The following is a 22,444-nucleotide window of genomic DNA, read 5'->3' as shown; positions in this document are numbered from 1 at the left end:
AGGCTTTCTAGAAACCCAGCATTGTTCTCCTGTGTGAGGTTCTCTTAGCCCTCTTGGGGAAAATGCATTCTTCTTAATTCATTGGTATCTACTTTGCTTTCTCCATTTCCATTTAGTAATCTTCTGCCCCAGACTTCCTACCACCAGCAGGAATTGGAAGGGGAATACAGAAAGATGGCATGTCTTGTACAAGCTTCCAACACACTCACCTTCCAGCCTTACCTTGGGATCTCTGGCACTTGCAAAATGGCTTTCCTATATGAGAAGCTCAAAAGGATTGAAGTTGTATGTGCGTATATGGTGGGGAAGAGGCTCTCTGGGTGTCAGACTTGAGATTTGTGTTACTATTTTGCCTCATTCAGTGAATCAGTTCTCACTGATTGCCTACTGTGCACCAAGTGAAACCTCTTCCACTTTATTCCTAGAAGTCTGTCTGCCTTTCTTTCCCACATGGGTTTGGCCCATTTGTTGGTGTCCTGAAATGTATCAACCTCAATTCTCCTCTCTGATGAGCTTAAGTGGAATTTAATAATCCCTGCTAAATTGTCCTGTGACTCTGTCACATGGATAAAGTCCATGGACTCTAGGTTAGATTGTAAGCATCAAATTAATTTTACTGCAAAGGTCAGGCTGCTATCCTGGCATTCTATTTTGCTTGAAGGTTACTCACTGCATGCTTGACCAAAACCTTCCTGTCTGGGCTGTATTCAAAACAGATTTCAAGATGCCACCAGACTGAAAAACAGACATTTGGAGATAAAAGACAGTGTACCCTGACCCCCTGGAAATAGCAAGCAGCTGTAGTGATTTTATGTGTATATACAATACATCATAATCTCCAGGAGATGATAGGCATTAAGCTCAGCACCTCTTGCTCCCAAAACAAATGTCTGCTCATCTTTTCCACCTAGCTGCTCATGTCAGAGGAAAAAAATATTTCTTCCCAAATGACTTCTAAGCTTGCTTGCCCGAGAGGTGCTGCCCCTGGGGAAGGAGGGCCTATCAGTGGAGTTTGACTCAAAAAAGACATAATTGTATTCAGATCATGGCAGACACCTCCATCCTGGTTCCCTTTAACCTTCATCTGTCTTCCTAATCTACCACGGGCTCTGTCTTTCCAGCTCACCTCCTTTGGCCAACGTTGTTGTGAGTTCATGCACTCCTGGTGTATGTGTCTAATATACTTGTCAGTTCAAGTTCTACAAGTAACATTCATGTAATAACTTGCCATTCATACTCCTGGAAGAATCCAGAGATTAGCTCTGGAGCCATAAATTTGCATCCAGTGTATCATCAGAACTACAATACCTTGGGGTGCCTGGATCACTCAGTCAGTTAAGTGGCTGCCTTCAGCTGAGGTCATGATCCCAGGGTCCTGGGATTGAGCCCCACATCAGGCTGCCCACTCAGCGAAGAGCCCGCTTCTACCTCTCCCTGTGCCTGCCAGTCTGCCTGCCACTCTGCCTACTTGTGCTCTTTCTCTATCTCTCTTTCAAATAAAAAAATAAAATCTTTAAATAAATGAAAAAAGGACTACAATGCCTTGAAGCTATAGGGGCTGGAGTCACGAACTTCTAATAACGTGACAGTTCCTTTGGGCATAATTGTGGTCTCTTTCAAATTTCCCATAAAGAGATAATAGTGGTAGAGGATAGGTCCTGTAGAGGAGATATAGTCAGGTTGCAATTCTGAATGTAATCTTCTCAATGAGAAATTTACAAATAGATTTGGGGGAGCTTTTTAGCCTGTTGCTCCTTATGATGTCAGCTTTCACCTGTGACAGTCACACTGTTGGCCACTGTGTAGAGGACAATGTGTGTGTTCAGTGGTTGAGTTTTCTAGAACAATCTACAGCCCTTTCCCGAATCTCCTACAGCCAGCTCTGTTTTCAAGAAAAGGCAAGGTGAGGTGTGTAGCCTGAGGCTGTGGATAGGGGAAAGTGGAAAGTGAAATGGCTCAGGAAGGCATCATCTGGAATACTGATGAATTCTGGCTAAGTCATTAGAACAGATCCAAAATGCTTTTTTCAGGAAAATTCAGTCTTGTTGTAGATACCCTATAAGTGGGCTAACACCCCACTTGCATGACACACGAGTCAAACACCGTCATTTCTTTTTTTTTCTTTTTATTTCTTTATGGTGTTCCAGAATTCATTGTTTATGCACCACACCCAGTACTCCATGCAATACATGCCCTCCTTAATAGCCACCACCAGGCTCACCCAACCTCCCACCCCTCTCCCCTCCAAAACCCTCAGTTTGTTTCCCAGAGTCCACAGTCTCTCATGGTTCGTCTCCCCCTCCAATTTCCCCCAACTCACTTCTCCTGTCCATTTCGCCATGTTCTCCATGCTATTCCTTATGCTCCACAAATAAACGAAACCATATGATAATTGACTCTCTCTGCTTGACTTACTTCACTCAGCATAATCTCTTCTAGTCCTGTCCATGTTGATACAAAAGTTGGATATTCATCTTTTCTGATGGAAGCATAATACTCCATTGTATATATGGACCATATCTTCTTTATCCATTCATCCGTTGAAGGGCATCTTGACTCTTTCCACAGTTTGGCGACTGTGGCCATTGCTGATAAGAACATTGGGGTACAGATGGCCCTTCTTTTTACTACATCTGTATCTTTGGTGTAAATACCCAGTAGTGCAATTGCAGAGTCATAGGAAAGCTCTATTTTTAATTTCTTAAGGAATCTCCACACTGTTCTCCAAAGTGGCTACACTAATTTGCATTCCCACCAACAGTGTAAGAGGGTTCCCCTTTCTCCACATCCTCTCCAACACATGTTGTTTACTGTCTTGTTAATTTTGGCCATTCTAACTGGTGTAAGGTGGTATCTCAGTGTGGTTTTGATTTGAATCTCCCTGATGGCTAGTGATTATGAACATTTTGTCATGTGTCTGTTAGCCATTTGTATGTCTTTGGAGAAGTGTCTGTTCATGTCTTCTGCCCATTTTTTGATGTGATTATCTGTTTTGTGTGTGTTGAGTTTGAGGAGTTCTTTATAGATCTTAGATATCAGCCCTTTGTCTGTACTGTCATTTGCGAATATCTTCTCCCATTCCTTGGGTTGCCTCTTTGTTTTGTTGACTGTTTCCTTTGCTGAAACACCTTCATTCCCGAAGTAGAATGACAATTTGACCACTTTGTCTAACAGCTAAAACATGTGGGCCGCTCTTCGGCCCACAAAATAGACTATCTGCCTTCCATGTGCTCACCAGAGTACTACATCTCAAACTATCTGTCCTCTAATTCTTAGCTGTACATAGGGACATGCCAACCAAATGTACTTGCCTGAGTAGCACTATCCCTAAGGAATCAGGCTCTATCAGAAGAGTTTGGTTCAAAAAGGACATGATCGGGGTGCCTGGGTAGCACAGTCAGTTAAGTGTCCCACTCTTGGTTTTGAAGGTGTTTGATCTCAGTCAGGGTCATGAGGCCAATCCCCACTCAGTGCAGAGTCTGCTTAGGTCTCTCTCTCTCTCTCTCTCTCCCTCTCCCTCTGCCCCTCCCCTCATTGTGCTCTCACTCTCTCCCTCTCTCTAAAATAAATCAATCTTAAAAAAAAAAAAAAACACGATCGTATTCAAATAATGGCAGACACCGCCATCCTGGTTCCCTAACCTCATCTGTCCATCTAATTTACTTCATGCTCTCTCCTGTTCATCTCCTTTAGCCACTGCTCTTGTGAGTACTTTATTACTAATATACTAATATACTTCTAAGTTTACGTTCCCCTGATAACATTCATGTAGGAATGTACTAACACCCTACCTTTAAGGTTTTCTCACCTTTTTCCTTTAATGAGTAGGACGAACAGAACTGTCACTTTAAACTTAGGTCTTTTATGAGTTTTCCTTGGTCTTTATTTTGTGTGTGAATTTGCCCACCTCCACCCCCAAGTAGATAACAAGCTGTCCGAGAGAAATAACTGTCTTTTACTTCTCTTATATCCCTTTCAGCCACTAACAAAAAGTATAAGAGGGCCTCAATAAATACTGTTCATTCATTCATTCATTCATGCCACTAGGAAATACTGTCCTAGATGGATTATACTAATTTCTGAATTCAGGTGTACTCTTTTTTTTCTTCTCAGAAGTAAAATTTTTGGGAGCACCTGGTCACTCAGTCAGTTGAGCATCTGACTCTTGGTTTCGGCTCAGGTCATAATCTCATGGGTCATGGGATCGAGCCCTGCATCAGGTGCAGAGTCTGCTTGAGATTCTCTCTCTCCCTCTCCCTCTGCCCCTCTGCCCCTCACCCCATACACTCACTCTCACTCTCTCTATCTCTCTTTAAGTAAATAAATATATTTTTTAAAGAAGTAAAATTTTATTCTGAGCTTGTATTATAATATGCCAGAGTTAAAAGGTATTCTGTGGTTCTGTGCTTTGTGCTACAACTGGACATTCCAACTGTAGTGACTTAGGGAATCTATGCTTTTCACTGTAGCTGAGAAAGTGACTGGAAGCTGATCTACCACATTCAGTAGGCAGTGCCATCATTGAAAGAGCAGCCAAAAGTCCTTTGCTTCTGTACCTTGGCTGCCTTTATAACTCAAATTCTATTATGGAATGGTGGTAATGCCTCTGCTAATTTTCACTTAACCTCTCCATGTCTCCCTGTTTTCTTCAAAAAAGCCCATCAATATTGACTTGCCTTCCAGGGATGTTTTGAGGACGTAATGCTGTAGCCACAAAAGGAGAGGGCACTCAGCAGTAATTGGGGGCCTGTTTAGCCACCCAACCACCCATTATCACTAGCACTCAGGTTGCTTTTAATGTATCATAATAATGCAACTTGTAATCCACATATAGGGGGGTAATTTATTGTCAGGTGGTGATTGTTAGTAATAGCAAGCTGTTTACACATATTCAGAATATAGTTGTACGCATCTCTTGTTTCTCTTCCTTTGTTTGCAAGTCTAATTTTATAACCTTTTGCCCAACCTGTTTTTTTCCTTTTGCACTGCATATAGCATTACTTTTATTCTTTGAATAAGCTTAGTATCTCAACGAACAGCTAGAACACAGGAGACTGATTTGGAAAAGCAGTTTAAGTAGCCAAGTCCAGTTAACGAATGGTGCTGGATTTTATCACTCAGCTTTATTAATGGACTTCATTCCCGCTGTATCACATTTCTTTCCCTAACACATTTGTATAAAAGCCCTTGCCTCTCTCATTAACCCCTTTGGCTGGTGTTAACTCATTCCTGGGCATTTGTTGCCATAGCTGCAGCCATCCCTCAGCTGGAGCCCTCCTGTTAGCCCCTGCTGCAGCCATGCAAGTCTGGCTTGCTTGTTCCAGGCGTCAGCTGTTAGGCGGAGGGCAAGAGCCTTGCAACCTCAGAGGTCAAACTGCTGCCCCATATACTTAAGCCCTGTCTATATTTTTTTCTTTGCAGCAGATGGGCATGTGGCTGTCCAGCCTCAAGGCTGGGAAATGTGTATGGGAATATTACCAGCCCTCTTCTTCTCTCACCCCCTCCTGGGCACCCAAGCAGGTAGCCTAGCTCCATATTCAAAAAGATGATCGATATTCCCCTTCTGTTGTTTGAATCTCTTCCTTCAACACCTGCGGCAGCTGTGGGGAATGATGCACAACTTTTGTCTGTTCAATGAAATAATTGCCAGCAGTTTTATGAAACGTCTCTTGTGTGTATTTTTACCCATTTATAGATTTGATTATATCCTTTGCAGAATGGAAACGTGGCTTTTCACTGCTTACTCTCATTCTCACAAATCTTCTAGGAGAGACCCATTTAAAAACAAAATGGAAATAACATGCAAATGGTTATGTTAATATCGCACAGGCAAAAGTCAGAATCTTCAGGTGGTTCCTTAGGCACAAACTGATCAGATGATGAGCACATCCTGCATGCATTTCTCTTTGAGTTACCAGCTAGAACTGTCCTATGAGAAATGACTAAGAAGAGAAAATGTTAGATGCCTGTAATGTGTGACTCCTTTCTGCCCTAGGCTCCAGCGCTGACGTAGGCCAGAGCAAACAAACTCCCACACATGCAGATTGGACAGGTACAGTGGGATTTGAGGAAGATGTTTGTAGATGGAAAGTTTCCACGTAGACAGTAATACAGAGTTAGAAAAGAAAATTTAATTTTGTCTGTGCTGTGCCAGCTTTGCCAGACAGCTGGCAAGGATAAATCTGGGAATTATCTCCAGACTTAAAAAATTCATAACTAACTAGTCTTCTACTTTGACATTAACAGAACTGATATTATAGCATCATCAACAGCAGCAGAATAGCAGCATCATTAACAACTAACATTTATAGAGTATCTCACAGCTTTCAAAAACTTTTACAATTGATATATCTTGTCTAACCATCTCACCAACCCTCTAATATCAGTATTATAGTTGTCTGCATTTTTGTGATGAGGGAGCCAAATCTCAGAGACGGTAAGTAACTTGCCCAAGGTCACATAGCCAGTAAGTAGCATAGTCTTCTGATTCCAAAACCCTGAGATACCCATGCTAGGCAATACACATAGCCCTGTTACCCTCTCTTTAGCCCACTGCCATCTCCATGTCTCCAAACATCTGGGTAAACAAATTAAGGCCCATGCAGTGATTTGCTTGGGAAAAAAAAAAGGAAAAAGAAGAAAAAGAAAGTAGCCATATTACAAAAGAATTACGATCTTTCCAAATGGGTTCACCATTAAATGATATCTTTTTTTTTAAAGATTTTATTTGTTTATTTGACAGACAGAGATCACAAGTAGTCAGAGAGGCAGCCAGAGAGAGAGGAGGAAGCAGGCTCCCCGAGGAGCAGAGAGCCTGATGGGAGGCTCGATCCCAGGACCCTGGGATCATGACCTGAGCCCAAGGCAGAGGCTTTAACCGACTGAGCCACCCAGGCGCCCCATTAAATGATATCTTTAACATACATGTTCGTTCACGGATCACAGACTACTACTGGACAAGCTGCATGGGGCAGGCAGAGAAGCAAGGGAAAGGAGAGAAATGTGAGAGAGAATAGCACAAAGCAAAGCTCTTGGCAACTAAAGAATCCTTCAGAAATTCAGACAAAATATTTCTGAAGAGATAGCATTGCCATATCTAGTAGTACTATAAGGATACCAAGTAATGATTAACACAAAATTCAGAATAGTGGTTACCTCTGAGGGGAAATGGAAGGAATTAGGGAGGGGCATGTGAGGCCTTTAAAGGTAATAATTATATTCTTTTTCTTAAACCGCATGTCGGGTACACAATTTTCATTGCACCTTTTTTTTTAATACTTTACACTTATCTCTTATAATTCCCCCTTTGTACCTATTCAATTTATAGAGAAAGACAGTGTGAATCAGTGAACAAATAGGATTTGACTTATAGAAATTAGCTTTACATTTTTAAAAAAGGTAGCCACTCTTGAAAGCTAGTTTCACTTTAATTAAAAAAAAAAAGTAGCCACTTTGCTCTGACAAAGTGTCCCAGCGACATACCAGTTGGTTTCTCAAGATGTGTGTGTGTGATGTGTGGGGAGGGCGTGCTTTCCCATCATTTTCCCAGGGTCTTTGAGCATTTCAGCTGTCTTGTCCCTCCCCTCTTCTTTCTCACAGTGAACTTCTAGGTTCTAGGAGAAGAAAGAACAGTGACACCGTCATTTGGAAATTTGAAATTAAGTGTTTGAACTATAACCACGGATTTATGGGTTGTTACCCAGAGAGTTATTATCTTTTGGCTTTCCTTGGTGTTGAACCTGACAGCAAATGCAGTGAACCAGTGGGCTTGTGTATTTATTTTCATCACTGGTTGGTTTCTCTCTGACCAATCTAGGAATTCTATAAGCACAGGCTGACAGGAATTATGGCTTTTCTTCCATGTGGAAATAAGTGGATAAGCAAATACTCCCAGCCTGATTTTCTTTCCAATTCATTATTTACAGGGAATTCACCCTCTGTAATCATTTTCAAATCAAATTTGCTCTACCAATCCCTGTAAGGTTTGCTCTGGAGATCATCACCAACGTAGACATCTTTTATTTTTTAGCAGCTTATGTCCCCTCCATGTTAATGCCAATTAAAAAAAAAAACATGAATGGATTAAAGGTGATGTCACTTGTGGCCTGGAGATTAACTCAGGAAGAAAATTTAAGTCACAGGAGAAATGGATAAAAGGAAGGAAAGTCAATAACTCACGCTTGTTTGCTATTTGGACTACTATTGCTGTATTAAAATATTCAAGAAAACTATTGCATTAAATGGGGAAAATATATCATATGTTAGATAGATTCCAGGAAAGGTACTATTATTAATATCATCCCAGAATCACAAAGTGCCGACCAAATCACTTGCATATAGATTGTTCCTGGAGTAGGCTGATACAGTGGGTGTCCTCTGCCCAGCTGTCAGAGGTCACAGCTGTGGCCATAACCTCTTTCTGTCTTATTGAAAAGACGGCCATGAAGAGCAACTTTTCCCGCCTACCCCATTGCCTCCATCCTTGTCATGGAAATGAAGAAGTGATGCTAAGTAATTCTGGCTTTCCTGCACCACAGATGGGGTGATCACAAGTGAGAGCATGGATGTAAATGCCATCCATGCTTTTGGGAAAAAAGCAAATAGGTTTTGGCAGCAGGTCTGATGGGTTTGGGGTATATACAGTGGAGGAGGATGGTTAACACTGGAAAATATTTTGAGGTTTTATTAGCAGTACCACTTTAAAAAAATGTAGCAGATGAGAAGCATATAAATTAGTCCCACTGTTCTTTCTGGCAGTTCTCTTGGTAAAGAACTGGTTAGAGAGAAGCCATATTGTTCTTTTCTGTTTAAATACATACCCCAGTATTACTAATGGCTAGTTCCTCTACTGGTATTTTCCTGTCCTTTTCATAACTGAAGGAATTATAATATGCCCTTTTTCCCCCACCCCAAATGGCCCCTGTTTTCTATAAGATATCAGAGTTAATGCTCACTATTGTTAATATATTAATAATAATTACTAATATTTTACTACCACTTACTGAGCTAGCTGCTGTGATGGACTTTTTTTCACATATTTTCTCCTTTAAGCCTTACCACAGCCCCATGAGATAGATATTACTGTTGTCCTCGTGTTTGAGATGTGGAAAATGAAGACAAGAGACATTAAGTTACTTCCCAAGAATCACACAACTAATAAGTGACAGGCCAGGATTATATCTAATACAAAAACCATGATCTTAACTAGTTATAGCCTCATTTTTTCTTTATTCAGGGTCACACAGCATTAAAGGTTGAGAGTTTATCATGCTTGGTCTGGCCAAAGGCATGATGGGGGTTGGTGAAAATGTGTTGCAGTTTTGAAAAAGAAATCATTTACTTTAAAACATGTTGTTGGGGGCTTGGCAATGTGAAGTTCTGTATGGTACAAGCTATTGTTTTCTGATTATTTGTTCAATTAAGGTGAAGTCTGAAAACTCGACTTGGGCTGCTTGTCGAGGTAAAGAAGCTAGAAAGGGCCAGAGTTGCTGGCACAAGGCAGAGCCGTTAGTCACTGCTTCCTGTGGCTGTATGCGTATATATAGCATCGCCCTTAATATCTGAGGATGGCTCTGCTGAGGCAGCCAGTTCTTAAGCCAAAGTTCCTATCATCAGTAGAATTTGACACTTGACTTGTTTATAGTGGTCATGGCCAGTGTCCCACCCCTCTGACTTAGACCATAGCCTTGTAGTTAGTGACTCGCAAAGCAACTCAACAATACAGTCTAATACCCATCCTCTTAAAGTCCAACCAACTGGAGAATACAAAATTACTCCAGTTTTTTAATATTCTACTTTTAGGAGAGAGGAGTAATAAGTAAACTGATGTGGAAAATATTCTCTGCTCACGCCCATTCCCCCAAAGACAATTTCTATTCTAGTTTTTAGACCTGACACAAATACAGCCTTATCTCCTACACCTTTTAAGATATCCACAGTACCATGATAATTGGTTTATCCTTCGAAACTTACTTCTATCACTTCTCCAGATTAACATCACTTCCTCTGTGTTCCGCCTTCCTCTCTACCACCACCTCTCCTCTCCTCCCAGCAGAGTAACTGCCTCCCCTTCATATCTCTGTTTAGCCAGTATCAAGCTATACAGTAATTTGTCTCTCTCTCCCACTAGTCTGTGAGTCCCTTTAAGGGCAGGGAAACATGGATTTTTCACTCTGGTACCACCAAATAGTGCATGGGTTTAACATGTTTGTTAAATTAATATTCAGAATGGATCCTGAAACCCTGCCGTAATCTTACTCAATAATTCAGGTAGAGCTAGCACATATTGACCGCTTGTGTTTTCACCAAAGTCTTGTGAAAGGAGGGGCATCATTCTTATTTATGCATGAGGAGACCAAAGTTCTGTGTTTCTCTAATTTGTAGTAGGCCTGAGAGTTATCTTGGGTACTTGCTCAACAGGCAGATTCCTCAGCACCACCCAGATGGAAACCTCAGCTGTGGACCCTGGAACATGGCTGGTTAGCAAGCACCCCAGGCGACTGTGATGCACATGACTGGACCGCACTTTAACAAACACAGGTGTGAGTGATTGCTACACAGCAAGAAAAGAGTCAAGCCAGAGTTGAAACTCAACCCTCTAAATTCCAGATCTAGTTATATTTCTCTTTGTTGCACTCTATCTCCTATGGCAAGCAAGTGGACTCAAACATGTTAGAAAGATTTTCAGGAACAAGGGCTAAAATAAGATGGCTTATGGATTAACCCCAGGACTATTTTTTTTTTCCTCCAAGGGATCTTGCCAGACTTCCAACAGCATAGCAGCAGGGTTGTCAAGTTACCTCTTACACGACTTACATCAGGAAAGCATAGACCACAGAGCTTTGGGAACTTACAGAATTTATGCTTCTCTTTTTTTTCTTTCTCTGTCCTCCCCTCCACCACCAGCCATACCATTAACTTAAAATCTGTGGTTTAACAGGCAGTTAGCACAGACATTAAAATAGTTGGGGGATAAGGTATTATTTTTGTGGCCCATTTATGCTTTTGGTGTTTTTGTCTAAATATTAGGTAAGGAAATATGGAATGAATGTAATGATGCAATCTCAAAACTAAACCACCATAGTCAACTATTCAACCTAGACCAGGGTAACATGAGTTCACTGGGATCTCAGAAGCCCAGGAGGCCAGGGATGGGAATGACAGATCTTAGTCCAGAAAAGCCCAACAGAGTCTCTAGTGCAGCTAGCCCTTGCTTTTCCTGACTGAGAAAGCTTCCAAGATCCTAATGGTGGAGTGTATTGGACTTCCAGGACCCCTGCCTCCAACCTCAACCTATTCTCTTGGCTCACATACAGCTTATAACCTTGAAGTGGCAAGGACTATTCTGAGATTCTTCAGTCTGTGCCAGCCCATCTTGAAATAGCAAAGGAGGCCCCCAGCTCCAGCTCAGAGAAGTGGGAGAAGAGACCCCCACAGGGCAACCAAATGGTTTCTTTCTTAATGGGAGCTAAAACAATGGCAAGATAAAGATTAAGTGGGGTTAAGATCATGATTGATTATTTGCTCAGCATTCTTTATGGTATAGTTGTATATAGCTCAGGGGTTAAAAGTATGGGCTCTGAAACTGTAACTGCCTGAATTTACATTTCAGTTCCAGCATTAACTCCATCTGTGACCTTGGGCAACTTCTAGCTTCTTTGTCTTTCATTTTCCTTATCCGTAAAATGGGTATGATAAATATTACCAACCTCATAGGCTTGTGAGAATTAGATTACATAATACATATAAAGCCTTAAAACTGTGTTTGGCACATAATAAGCATTTAATCAATACTAGGAATTAACATCATTATTGTTAGGTGAATAATACGGGTGAGTAAAAAGGCTAAAAAGTGTGCAGAACTTGCCTAAAGTCACACAGCTATTAAATAGTAGAGCCAAGATTTGATGTGGTGTCTATCTGGCTCAAAATCTATATTTCTTCCACTATACCTTGTTGCCTTTACAAATGCAGGATATATGCTGTGAGTTCCTTGGAGAGGTGTATGCCAAGATCTGTGTCCTTCTTCTTCCTTGCTACACCCCACCCCCACTGCAGCTGCCATCTGGAGGGCTGGCTTGGCACTCTAGCTTCTTGTATGTCTAGTTAAAAACCTTGAATATCCATGGGGCACCTGGGTGGCTTAGGCAGTTAAGTGTCTGACTCTTGATTTTAGCTCAGGTCCTGATCTCAGAGTTGTGAGATCAAGCCCCCCTTCAGGCTCCGTGCTGGGTGTAGAGCCTGCTTAAGATCCTCTCTCTCCCTCTCCCTCTGCCTCTGCCCCTCCCCCATCAAAAAAAAACCCACCTTGAATATCCTTGTAACTGCTCCAGTATGGAGGTGGCTGCGTCCAGGACCCTCCAGCTTATAGACTAAACCAGTGAAGCTTCCAGGATGAGGGTTAGTTTGAGAAACTACTCTCTACACCGAGGTTCTCATCTGTATACCTTGAGGATCAAGTTACTATCTCCCAACCTCTACCCTGCCACTCTCACAGCCCTTGTGAAAATGATTACCTACAATATAGGCTAGCACAAAACCTTTCCCCTTCCCTCCTTACCCTTCCCCTCCCCTTCCCCAAGAAAGAATATGTTGTGACATCCTGATCCCCTTGAGTGTCTCTTTGATCCATTCTTGGAAACACTCATAAGGAAATAAAGCCCTTGCTTGTCTAATAGTATCATCTTTCTCAAGCCATCTAGGAGCCGTGTCTTACAAAAGCTCCTGACAGTTCTCTCACTCTGCATAGCCATGATGCAAGCTGTGGTGTCACTGCTGGTGACGTCTGTAATCAGAGAGAGTGGGATGAGCCTGGGGCTTCAGTGCATTGTTCACAAATAATGATGGATTGTTAATTTTCAAAGAAAATGAAGAGGGATTCAAAATAGCCCCTGCAATGCACAATATATTGCTTCCTGAACAATAAATACCAAACAGAAGATAAAACTTTGAGCCCTAGGCTTAATGCAGAACTAAAACATGATTTATCCTACTGTTTACTTTCCCTTAGCCAGAGAACAGAAAGCACAATGTTACTCTGTTCTAGGATACCCAACCCTGCTCTTGTGCCATAATCTTTTACAACATGTATTTCTTGAGTGCCTGCTGTATGTAAGGTCCTGTATGATATGCTAGAGATGGTGTTTTCTTCTGTGTTCCATGCAAGTATTTTCTAAACTTCCACTCTCTTTCCTTTGTCACTGTATTCCTAGTGTTATTTGCAAGACTTCCAAGGCACCTAGACTCTCCACTGTGAGGATCGTTTCTTTGGTGTGAAGCATAAAATTAACCATGCTAAAAATGTTAGTGGATTCTTGATGGAGGAGGTGGTCCAATTTGTTTTAGTACAATGGCATAAGGGAGTAGTTGGGAGGTGGGATTGGCTGCACATATGGTAAATGGGAAGGGATTGTGAGGAATCCAAGGGTATGGGATAGCTGGGTGACTCAGTCGGTTAAGTGACTGCCTTCAGCTCAAGTCATGATCCCAGTGTCCTGGGATTGAGTCCCGCATCGGACTCTCTGCTCAGCAGAGAGCCTGCTTCTCCCTCTGCCTGCCCTCCTCCTTGTGCTTGTATGCTCTGTCTCATTCTCTCTCTCTCTGACAAGTAAGAAAGTAAGTAAGTAAGTAATTAAATAAATAAATAAATCTTTAAAAAAAAAAAAAAGAAGAAGAAGCCAAGGGTATAAAGCACTCTCCAGTAAGAACACATGGAAATTGCTGCAGTAGAGCAAGGTTTCTCAGCCTTAGCACTATTGACACTTTGGGTCAGATAATTTTTTTTCTGTGGCGGGGCGTGGGGGTGTCCTGTACATTGTAGAATGTTTAGCAGTATCCCTGGTCTCTACCCACCAGATTCCAGTAGCACCTCCTACCTCCAGTCATGACGATCAAAGGTATCTCCAAATATTGCCAAATGTTCCCTGATGCAGGAGTGGGCAACTTAGCCCCAGTTAAGAATTCCTGCTATAGAGGACCTAGGGAACACCCACCTGTGTAATGATGAACTCGATAGCCCTCCCAGCTCAAATATTTTATAACTTTATGCTTTCCATAGTTTAATATAGTATAGTGGTTAAAAGCATGAATTGTGGAATCAGACTGCCTAGGCTTGAATCCTGGCTTCACTGCAAGCTAACTGTATGACCATTGACAGGTTGCTTAACCTCTCTGTTCCTGTTACTTCAACAGAAAATGGGGATGATGAGAGGTCTTACTTCATAGGGTTGTTGTGAGTTTTAAATGAATGTACATAAAGTGCCTAGAACAGTGCCTGGCACATAATAAGTATTAAATAAGTGTTAAGCATCTTTAGTCTTGTTACAATTACTATCATTAACATTATTATTCACCATTTATCTAAGTACTGGTATGTTCCAGAGGTCTGTTTCACCCAGCTTTGGACCACTATCTTCCTTCTGCAGAAATGACTAGAGGGCTAAGTCCACGGTGCAGTACTACACAATGCAAAGAGATTTTATTTGGCTGTGGGTCTATGAAATAGGCTTTGCAGGTAAGCCCCACTTTATACAATTGCTGGGTTCTTCCAGAGTTCACTTACTTAAAAGAACACTAATTGATACCTACTTTGAGCCAATCACTGTTAAATATGATAAAAGTAAATGAGATTTATATCCCCTGCCCTCAAGGAGCTAACAAATATGGCTGCTACATGCACATTTATTTTAATAAGTTTAATTACCTTTAAATTTTCAAAGAAATTCTAGTCAGTTCCTTTTTACTCAGGAGGAATTTATTTGTGATGAAAAACATCTTCCCATCTACAGATATATCTTCCTTAAAGTTTGTATTTATGTAATTGTTGTTTTCTTATATATAATCAGCATGTTAAGATTATAATACCTCAAATAATCACCATTTATCTTCCCCTTACTCTCCATTTAAAATTTTCAATATTTAGTCCTCAGAAGAAACCCACCAAAAGAGATTTTATCTTAATAAAACAACAGAGTGGTATCTGAATAGCTTGGCACCTGCTGTACACCTACCTTCTTCTGGGAAGAAGAATGTCTTTGCAGGACCCTCCTACCTATGTCATGTATTTCCTCATGCATTTATTTAAAATAATTTATTAAACATCTGCTCTGTGTCAGAAACAGTGTCTAGGCACTAGAAATAACAAAGAGGAATAAGGGAATCCAGAGTCTAGGAGGAGAGGCAGACACAGAAAGAGGTGATCAAAAATACAATGTGAAAAGGGCTATTATAGTAATGTGTTCAATGAACTAGGGGAACATAGAAGATAAAGGGCTCTTTGAGAGGGAGTTCAGTGAGATGGATAAAACTGTGGGCATTAGTACCAGAGCTGCCTGGGTTTAGTTCCCTGTTTCACCACTTATTAGCTATGCAATATTAAGCTGATTACTTAAACTGCCTGTGCCTCTGTTTCATCATCTGTATAATGTATTGTTACAATTCCTGTATATGCTTTGTCTCTCAGTAGACTTTGAACCCTTCAAGGGCTAGGACTACTTCATTATGATCACCTTAATTATTACCATGTTACTGTTACTACCTACCAAGTACTTACTATGAGTCAGAAGCCATGCTAGGTTCTTTACCCACATTATCTAATTTAATCTTCAACAAGCCTATGAGGTCGATACTATCACTTTCCTAAATTTGTAGCTTGCCATTTTTTTAATCATCAAACCCAGTTCTTTATTCAGAAGACTTACCACAGTATATAATTATTTTATGTTTGTCTGTATTTTAATATCTCCCTCTTGCACCAGAGAGCTTCATAAGAACAAGGTTGAGGCCTATTTGACTCACCATATTGTCTTCAACGTCTAGGATGGACCCTGACACATAGAAAATGTTCCGTGAACATACAGCAAATATAAAAGGAAGGCTGGAAGGCAGACCGGCAAGAAGAAAAGAAAAGGGAGAAACAGAATGAGCATATTATGGTTACTTAGTAGAGCTAGACTCTGGTCCCAAATCATCTGACACCCAAATGCATACTCTTGATCACTAGGCAAGATTGCTTCCTACTCTTATCAAACCTTCCATAAATGCTGGTTGACAAAACTCTCTCCTCAGCTTTGCACAATACTGTGTAATAAAATTACGGCAAGCATAAAAGCCAATGGATATAAGCCTGGGCATAAGAAAGAATTACAGGAGAGTAAATTGCCAGAGAAGGACAGCTTTTGTCTTAATAAAAAGAGTACGGTTGATGAGATGAAACCAACATACTGAACTTGTTTCAAAGGAAATAAAGGAAACATATGAAATAATTAAGTCTACTATAGAATGGGTGTATCACAGAATGTGTGTGTGTGTGTGTGTTTTCTTCAAGATCAAATAACTGACAATAATTGACTAGTTCAATCAACTGAAGTATAATATAAAAATAAACAGATGGCAATAACTTGATAGTTATGGAGCAATACCAAGTTAAAATGGGTAATTACTTCCAAATCTTTTATTCTTCTGGCACTAAGGAACTCTTGCTCCAAAGTGCCATAAATTCGATCAACTTACCTAGAAGGCATTCATTCACAATTACTCTACAACTTGTGATCTCTTGAGGAGTCGCCACACAAGGCAGAATGGAAAACCAGCATAACAGGAGATGTTCTTCAGATGGGTGAGGAATTTTGAAGACTATTTGACAGCACTTGATACTTGACTTCTCAATATTCTTGGCCACTGCCAGTGAATGTAGGACTTACGGGAAAATGAGCAATCTCTTCCTTTAGTGACATGAGACGACTTTCATAACACACTTAAAGAAATTGCTAGATGTCCATTTTTAGTCTAGAAAGTGAATCAGGTCTGGACTTAACTTTTCCACCATTAAGTGATGATTCTAAACAGATGTTCAGCACAGCATATTTTGTTACTACAGACCTTAAATCCAGATTGCTGCCAGACAGAAGATCATCTGGGATTTCTCTTTGAAAGTAAAAATTTACAAGCTTGCTTATATGTACGACTGTGCCTATATGGGAGAAAGATTATAGCTAATGCTATCAAACTGAATTATTAGTTGGGTTCATCTATCTCTAGTTGTAACTCTCAGTAAATTTCTACATGTCAATTCAGTTGTCCTGGAAAGAGAATTAGTTTAGCAACTATGCTATCCCTTTTAAGACAATTTATCATTCTGAAAAGGTATATAAATAATCCACTGCATGGATTGCTTCTTTGCTCAAAATCAATGTAAGTTGACTTCCTTTATTCATTCATCCAAATATTTCTTGAATTCCTACTTTATACCAGACACTGAACTAAGAAACAAAGACACCTAAAACCAAGTCCCTTATGTAAAGGAGCACACAGGCTAGCTAGCAGAAAAGAAACATGTAATTCAAGAGAGACTATAATTCAAGGCAGTCAATGATAATGTTCAGTTGTTCTTGCTTCCTGGAATGCTCTTAAACCCTAATCCTCCATTTACTACCTGGAGGAAAATCCTATCCCTCCTTAAAGACCCATTTCAAATTACTCTTACCCAGTGAAACCTTCCCTAGTATTCCTCTTGCTCTCTGTGCCCTAAACACATACAACCAAAGCCATTCCAGCAGATTTAATTATTCCTTTGCTATTCTCATAGCACTTTCCTCATAGTTTTACTGCAGCACTTATTAAAATAATTTATATTTAGTTGTTTATATGTCATGCTCTCATTGTATTATGAGTTTTTCCAGAGCAGTAAGTGAATTTTGTTCATCTCTATATTTCTAGTCACTAACATATGACCTGACATATAGTAAGACTCAATAAAAGTTTGGTTTAGGGGAAAAGAGTGAGAGAATAAGCAAACACATAAAAATCAAATTCTAGATAAAATGTTAATGATGACACACTAGGAGGGAGTAATTAATTCCAGGGAGGTGGTTTCACAGACAAAGTAACATTTCAGATGACCCTTGAAAAATGAGTAGGATTTGACAGGTAGAGATGGGTGTTGGGGGAATGGAGGGAAATGAAAAAGCAGAACTCCTTAAGAATTTAAGAATTGAATTTATCATAGCAAAATAATGCTGTTAATTACACATGGTCCTTATCTAAACCATCTGGTTCATGTAAACAAGCCTAGCAGGAACTCTACTTGCTGACATTTTAATAGGCACTTTGAATTAATATGTATTTTGAAAATAGTAATACTGTGCTATCCTTTTTAAAAAAACCGATAATTTAGATAATTCTCTCCCCTCCCCAGAAATTAGTCCAGAGTTTGGCTAGGTTGGTACATTGTAAATTCTCGTTCTTTTATTTCAGAATTCTTTATTAAGAATAATTCTTGGGTTATGGACATTGAGGAGGGTATGTGCTATGGTGAATGCTGTAAACTGTGTAAGACTGGAGATTCACAGACCTGTACCCGTGAAGCAAATAATACATTATATGTTAATTTAAAAAAGAATAATTCCTGATTCTCTTATGTTTCCCGGAACTACAGAGCCAACGAGGAGCCAGACTCTTGCAAGAAATTATTTTTGGTATGGGGGCCCAGTCCTTCTAAACCTAGATGTTTCCTCTTGAAGTCATTCTGCAGCTATTAGAGAAAATCAGGGTGCACATTCAGTAATCTCAACAGGTCCCTTCCAGCTATAACATTCCCTAAAACGTGTCTCACCTGGACTGGAGATTGGGTGTTCAGATGAACCAAATAATCAATATGTAAACTCTTGACCCAAAGGATATTTGATGACCCATGTTTGTTTCCTTAATAACATTTACGAGGAGACTATTTCTAGCCATACTATGCCTTCATAGGAGAGCACTGAAAACTGGGTGTGAGGGCTAGAGTTTCTACCCATAGAGAAATTACCAGTTCTGAAATGTGACTTCTGACTATAGTAACAAACGCTTAAGGCCATTCGTCACTCTGTGTGGGGGCGGAGGGAATGGTTTATGGACAAGATACATAGACAGCATAGAAGAATGATAAAAACTGATATTTCAGAAATAATGTTTCTGGACATTTGCATTTGCTTGTTCTGACCATTTAATGTCCAAAATAGCACTTTTATTAAAAGAAAGAAAAGGCCAAGAATCATCCCTGATGTTCCTAGGTTAGAAGGATGTGATAGATGTTAGCAAATAGCAAGCTACTATTAGAAGGGTTGCCTTCAGGAGTATAATTGGCAGGAGTGTACATGAGAGGTAGGAGAAGAGCCATGGAAAGATTTTTCTAAGGCAATAATTAATCAGAGGGAAATTTCCCAAAATAAGTCTTTCTGTGCTCCAATGACTTATGATTATATATCTCCCAACTGTGAAGTATATACATGCACATGCACATATAACCCACTTCAATGTCTGCTTATGTCATCACTCCCCTCTTTCTTCTGTATCTAATAACTACCCATCACTCAAGACATGCTCTATAGAAATCTGGCCCATTTGTTCAAATCCTATCTTCTCCACGAAGTCTTTCCCACCTACTCAAGCCACAGCAACTTTTCATTCCGTAAACTTCAGTAACATTTCTGGTCAATTCCATTAAATTCTTTGATTGTTTCTTAATTGTTCACTGGAGATAATAAAGTGAAGTGGCTAAAAGTATATTACCTGGGTGACCTCGGACAACATATGTGATCTTCAAAAACCTCTCATCTATTAGGGGTGCCTAGGTGGCTCAGTGAGTTAAGCATCCGACTCTTGGTTTTGGTTCAGGTTGTGATCTCATGGGTCCTGGGATCCAGCCCCAAATCACGCTCCTGCTCAGTGGGGAGTCTGCTTAAAGATTCTCTCCCTCTCTACCCCTCCCCCACTCTCTCACGTGCACATACTCTCTCTAATATAAACAAATCTTTTTTTTTTTAAAGATTTTATTTATTTATTTGATAGACAGAGATCACAAGTAGGCAGAGAGGAGAGGCAGGTAGAGAGAGAGGAGGAAGCAGGCTCCCTACCGAGAGGCAGGTAGAGAGAGAGGAGGAAGCAGGCTCCCTGCCGAGCAGAGAGCCCGATGCGGGGCTCGATCCCGGGACCATGGGATCATGACCTGAGTTGAAGGCAGAGGCTTAACCCACTGAGCCACCCAGGCGCCCCATATAAACAAATCTTTAAAAATAAAATAAAATCCTCTCATCTATTAAATTGAGATATAAATAGTTCCTCCCGTAAAGTTGTTTTAAAAGTTAAATGAGAATAATGCATGCCAAGTGCTTTACCTGGCACATAGTGAGTGTTCAATAATTATTGTAATGGATGAAGGTGGTGAAAGTAGTGATAATAGTAATAATCATTACCACCATCACTGGTCTCCTAAGTTAGATTGTAGAGCCTTTGAAGGCTGTGTATTCTATCTACTTCTATCTATACTCTCTGATGTACCCCTAATTCCCAAAACATTTAGTTGGCTAATTTGATATCTGTTGATTGTGTGTCCATTTCTATTCAATGCTACTCCCTCAAAGATATGAAATAACATCAAAAATATAGTTTTTCATTTCTTGCTACTATGGAAGCCCTTGGATGATTTTTCTTGGTTTGCATGCATGAGTAATTTGGATGGAAGCTGCTGAAGTAATTGTAATGCAACTAGACTATGAGAAGAATGAGAAGCATCCCAAGCTCCTATGGTATATACAGTTGGGGAAAAAAAACCCAGAAAACTATAAAACTCTGATGAATGAAATCAAAGAACTGGGGTACCTGGGTGGCTCATTCGGTGAAATCTCTGCTTTCGGCTCAGGGCATGATCCCGGGGTCCTGGGATCAAGCCCCGCATTGGGTTCCCTGCTCAATGGGAAGCCGACTTCTCCCTCTCACACTCCCCTTGCTTGTGTTCCCTCTCTCACTATCTCTCTCTCTCTGTCAAATAAATAAATAAAATCTTTAAAACAAAAACAATAAAGATTTCAAAGAACAAAATAAATGGAGAGATATTTCATGTCCATTGATAGGAAGACACAGTACTGCCAAGATGTCAGTTTTCTCAACTTGATTTAATGCAATCCCCATCAAAATCCAAACAAGTTATTCTGTGTATATCAACAAACTGATGCTAAAGTTTATATGGAGAGGCCCCAGTACAATACTGAAGAAGAACAAAGTTGGAAGGCTGATGCTACCCAACTTCAAGATTTACTATAAAGCTACAGTGATCAAGCCAGTGTGGTATTGGTGAAATAATAGACAAATAGATCGGTGGAGTAGAATAGAGAACCCAGAAATAGACTCCACAAATAGAGTCAACTGATCTTTGGCAGAGGAGTAAATGCAATACAATGGAGCAAAGATGGTCTCTTCAACAAATGTGCACGAACTGGAAATTCACATACAAAAAAAAAAATCTAGACCCAAATTTCATACACATCACAAAAATTAACTCAAAATGGATCATAGACCTAGATGTGCAATGCAAAACTATAAAACTCCTAGAAGATAACATAAGAGAAAACCTAAAGGACCTTGGATATGGTGATGGCTTTAAATACAACACCAAAGTCATGATCCATAAAAGAAATTATTGATAAGCTAGAGTTCATTAAAATGAAAATCTTCTATTTTGCAAAAGACACTGTAAAGAGACTGAGAATACAAGCCACAGACTGGTAGAAAATATTTGCAAAATGTGCATCTGATAAAGGACTATTATCTAAAATATACAAAGAACTCTTCAAACGCAGTAAGAAAACAACCCAATTTTAAAACGTGTCAAAAAACTTTAATAGATACCTCATTAAAAAAGATATGCAGATGCCAAATAAGCATATAGAAAGATGCTCCACATTATGTACCATCAGGAAAATGCAAGGTAAAGCAATAAATACTACTAGACAACTATTAGAGTGGCCAGAATCCAGAACACTGACAACACTAAATACTGGTGATGATATGGAGCAACAGAAACTCTCAGTTATTGCTGATGGGACTGCAAAATGGTACAGGCACTTTAGAAGACAGGTTGACAGTTTCTTATAAAACTAAACATGCTCTCACTGTACAGTCCACTGATTGTGCTGTTTGGTGTTTACCCAAAGGTGGTAAAAACTTATGCCCACACAAAAATGTGCACCTGGATGCTTATAGTAGTTTTATTCGTTATTGTCAAACCTTAGAAACAACTGCAATGTCCTTCAGTAGGTGAATGGATAAACTCTGGTGCATCCATATGATGAAATATTATCCAGGACTAAAAGGAAATGAACTATCAGACCATGAAAAGACACGGAGGAACATTAAATGCATACTACTAAGTAAGAAAAACCAATCTGAAAAGACTGCATGTTGTATGATTCAAACTATATGACATTATAGAAAAGGTGAAATTATGGAGATGGAATAAGATCAGTAATGGCCAGGGGTTGGGGGCAGGGAAGGATGAATAAGCAAGCACAGAAATTTTAGGGCAGTGAAAATATTCTGTATGATACCAGAATGATGTATACATGTTATTATATATTTGTCCAAAACCATGGAATGTACAACACCCAGAGTGAACCCTAAAGTAAACTAT

The 22,444-nt window shown here is 40.0% G+C and overlaps 1 protein-coding gene across 3 annotated transcripts in view; it reads left to right on the top strand.

The window, feature by feature from the left end:
- ENOX2 (ecto-NOX disulfide-thiol exchanger 2) overlaps nt 1-22,444 on the top strand; it is a 258,742-nt gene that overhangs the window by 171,763 nt on the left and 64,535 nt on the right. The window lies entirely within an intron of this gene.

This window comes from Martes martes (genome assembly GCF_963455335.1).
Source record: "Martes martes genome assembly, chromosome: X".
NCBI classification, from domain to species: Eukaryota; Metazoa; Chordata; class Mammalia; order Carnivora; family Mustelidae; genus Martes; species Martes martes.
The sequence above is the reverse complement of the archived record's forward strand: the minus strand, read 5'-3'. Positions and strand labels throughout refer to the sequence as shown.